Genomic DNA, 4,140 nt, shown 5'->3' with positions numbered 1-4,140 from the left:
TTAAAATATGTTCATCGATCAAATGTTGAGAAATATAATATGCAATATCCGATGCCTCAAGTTTACGTCGAGACATGAATTTAGAGCTGCTTAGCCAGTATAAAATGTTATGAAAAAGTTCATACAGCTAACCGGTCTACCGGTCTGGATAAAAGAGACCGTTTTTGAAATTGGTGTTAAGTCCCCCCCCCCCCCCAGAGATCTCATAAATCTCAACTTTTGTTTCAGACCCGGGCCGAGGAATTTGGCCAAAATTATGTAAGATCAGCGGTAACTAGCGTTGACAAGTCGGAAAATTCACAGCAATTTTCTTTCATAATTTTGCGTTGAATGCGTTGATTTTAAAGACAAAAATTCAACGCATTCAGCGCAAAATTATGTAAGAAATGAAGGTGAATTTTCCAACTTGTCAACGCTAGTTGCCGCTGATCTTACAGATTTAGCGTTCAATTTAGCGTAGATCTTACATATTTAGCGTTGGATTTAGCGTAGATCTTACATATTTTTTCGTTGAATTTAGCGTTGATCTTACAAAAAATCAACGCGTAGAACACTGGGTATGGGACTCGAACCACTGACCTCCTGTTTACTTGTCGCCTCTTCTACCATTGCGCCACCGTACCTTGGTTTCCGGAAAAGCCGCAATCCTTATAAAGCGTAGATCTTTTTTTGCGTTGAATTTAGCGTAGATCTTAAAAATTTTGCGTTGATTATAGCGTAGACCTTACATATTTTGCATTGAATTTAGCGTAGAACGTGCATATATTTCGTTGAATTTAGCCTAGATCTTACATATTTTTCGTTGAATTTAGCCGAGATCTTACAAAATTTCAACGTACTCAACGCATTTATCATGTGAGAAGTACTGGGAAAAATTTGAAATTTTTTTAGGTTTTGAAAAAAATTTGTGAATTCCTAAAATGGTCTGAAATGGTTTTTGCACCGTAAGAGAGCAAATGGTTATTTTTTGCTGACTTCATTTTTCTCAATTGTGCAGTATAGGGGTTGAAACAGTAAAAAAATTAATTTTTCGAAAAAAAACTTGAAAAATTTGAAATCTTCAAATGGTCTGAATTGGATTTTGCACTATAAAAGAGCACTAAAAAAGATTTTTTCTGACTTCTTGTTACTTACCTTTGGAGTATAGGGTTCGAAATAGTGGAAAAATTATTTTTTCGAAAAAAACTTGAAAAAGTTTTGAAATCGTAATATGGTCTGAAACGGATTTTGCACTATAAAAAAGCACTAAAAAGTGATTTTTCTCACCTGTGCAGTATAGGGTCGAAACATTTTAAAAATTAACTTTTCGAAAAAAAAACTTGAAAAATTTGAAAACGTAAAATGGTCTCAATTGGATTTTACACTATAAAAGAGCACTAAAAAAAGATTTTTCTCTGACTTCACGTTTCTCACCTTTGCAGCATAGGTGTCGAAACAGTGAAAAAAATTGATTTTTCGAAAAAAAAACTGGGAAAAATTTTGAAGTCGAAAAATGGTCTCAAATGGATTTTGCACTATAAAAGAGCACTAAAAAGTGTTTTTTTTGCAGACTTCGCTTTTCTCACCTGTGAAGTATAGGGGTCGAAACAGTGAAAGAATTGACTTTTTGAAAAAAAAACTTGAAAAACTTTTAAAATCATAAAGTGGTCTGAAATGAAATTCAAAAAATTCAACCTTGAATTTGTAAGATCCACGCCAAAATTCTACGCAAAATATTTAAGATTGGTTTTGAAAGCGTTGAATTTATGTAAGATCTACGCTAAATTCAACGCTAAATATGTAAGACCTACGGTACAATTCAACGCTAATTATGTAAGATCTACGCCAAATTTCAACGCAAAATATGTAAGATTGGCGTTGAATGCGTTAAATTTATGTAAGATCTACGCTAAATTCAACGCAAAATATGTAAGATCTACGCTAAAATTCAACGCTAGATATGTAAGATCTACGCCAAACTTCAACGCCAAATTATGTACAATTGGCGTTGAATGCGTTGAATTTATGTAAGATCTACGCTAAATTCAACGCTAAATATGTAAGATCTACGCTTAAATTCAGCGCTAAAAATGTAAGATCTACGCCAAATTTCAACGCAAAATATGTAAGATTGGCGTTGAATGCGTTGAATTTATGTAAGATCTACGCTAAATTCAACGCAAAATATGTAAGCTCTACGCTAAAATTCAACGTTAAATATGTAAGATCTACGCCAAACTTCAACGCCAAATTATGTACGATTGGCGTTGAATGCGTTGAATTTATGTAAGATCTACGCTGAATTCAACGCTAAATATTTAAGATCTACGCTATAATTCAACGCTAAAAATGTAAGATCTACGCCAAATTTCAACGCAAAATATGTAAGATTGGCGTTGAATGCGTTGAATTTATGTAAGATCTACGCTAAATTCAACGCTAAATATGTAAGATCTACGCCAAAATTCAATGCTAAATATGTAAGATCTACGCCAAAATTCAACGCAAAATTATGTAAGATTGGCGTTGAATGCTTTGAATTTTTATAAGATCTACGCTCACGCGTAGATCTTACATAAATTCAACGCATTCAACGCCAATATTACATTATTTTGCGTTCTTTAGCGTTGACACCTGGGCCCGGGGAACAAAATTTCAAAAGAAAAATATTCAGCATGTAAATTGCAGTAACGAAATATCAGAAATCCATTATGATGTAGCTGTATTGATACAAGGATCATATATGATATCATGCAAATCATAGTATTTCCTACTCGGAGGTTGGTGACAGAGCAAACAAGCTCTGAATCAGTCTAGAGACATTCTGTTTTTGGATCTTTTCAACAATTGCCCCCTTTTGCAAAAAGGGTGGCTATTCTTGAATAGAATTTAAGCGAGCCATTTCTTAACCAATCAGAGACGACTAATAACTTTCCACGCATGCACATACTATGTTAAATTGAATAGAACAAAATACGCCGTGGTATGGCAAAGAGCCGAAACGGAAAACAAATCGAAAAGAATTTACGACTGGCGGGTCGTGGGCGCGCTTTGCGCGCGTCGCGGCTTCGCCGCGATAACCGACCCGCGATTTCCGGATTAAATCCCACAGCGCATGAGAGGCGTGGCCGTGAACAGCGGTCCGCAATTGCGCTTAAATTATTATTCAGCTATCTAAACTGTAGGCCAAGTAATACCGTGGTAAAGTATAGCACAGAAGGGGGTGGCAATTCTCTACTAGGTACCAAGGGGGGGCAATTCTTGAAAAGATCCTTGTTTTTTAAGGTGGTCAGTACTCTAATCATGTCACACTTTACACTGGCTCGTCTTGATTTTTAAGTAAAATTTTATTGTATGCAAAATAAAATATTCAGCCTAACTCCTAGAATTAGGGCTTGCTTAATATTCGATTCGAAAATCCAAGCGAATACTTGTAACATTTAATTTGCGTTGAGAGGCATAACTACTAAGCTAAATGGGCTTTGTGGTAATTGCCTAAAAACTAGCTTATGTATGCATAGTTCGTATGCTACTATAGTATTTACCAGTTATTATCTACAAACGTATCCTGCTCAGACTTAAATTTGGGGTACGAGTGCTTTTCAAACTATAAACGTAGCCTTGGCTAACTCTATGACATCAATATAATCATGATGAAGAAAAAATGCTTAAGGAAACTTAAAATATTCTGGAGATGCAGTATTTCAGAACTTAATTAAGTATTTGCTCTTGAAATGTGCTAGTTCAGCTGTAATGTGCTGTAATCCTCTGCGACTCAATTCCGGGTAGTACTTGAACCTTGTACGACTTCAAAGAAATCATGCATGATCCTTGTAAAAAATAATAGAAATCATAAATAATTGCTGTGAGAGATCATGGTAGAAAAGCATAGAACAAGGCTTATTATGTGCAATGAGCTGTTATATGAAATGAAATAAATAAAACGAAAAACGATTCCTGTAACACTACTAAAAAATCAAATAAGATCTTTGTATGAATACTTAGAAATCATGGTCTTTTACTTTTGCCAACATAATTATTCCAACAACTTTATAGATAAAAACTCTGCTCATTCACTGGCAGGTTTTTCACGCGACTGAGTTTTGTCATAAGACTCATATAGAGGGTGCAGTCAATGCATATCGATTAATGGTGTCATGG

Source organism: Convolutriloba macropyga, chromosome 6, assembly GCF_964194025.1.
Source record: "Convolutriloba macropyga chromosome 6, txConMacr16.3, whole genome shotgun sequence".
In the NCBI taxonomy this organism is placed as follows: Eukaryota; Metazoa; Xenacoelomorpha; order Acoela; family Convolutidae; genus Convolutriloba; species Convolutriloba macropyga.
The sequence above is the reverse complement of the archived record's forward strand: the minus strand, read 5'-3'. Positions refer to the sequence as shown.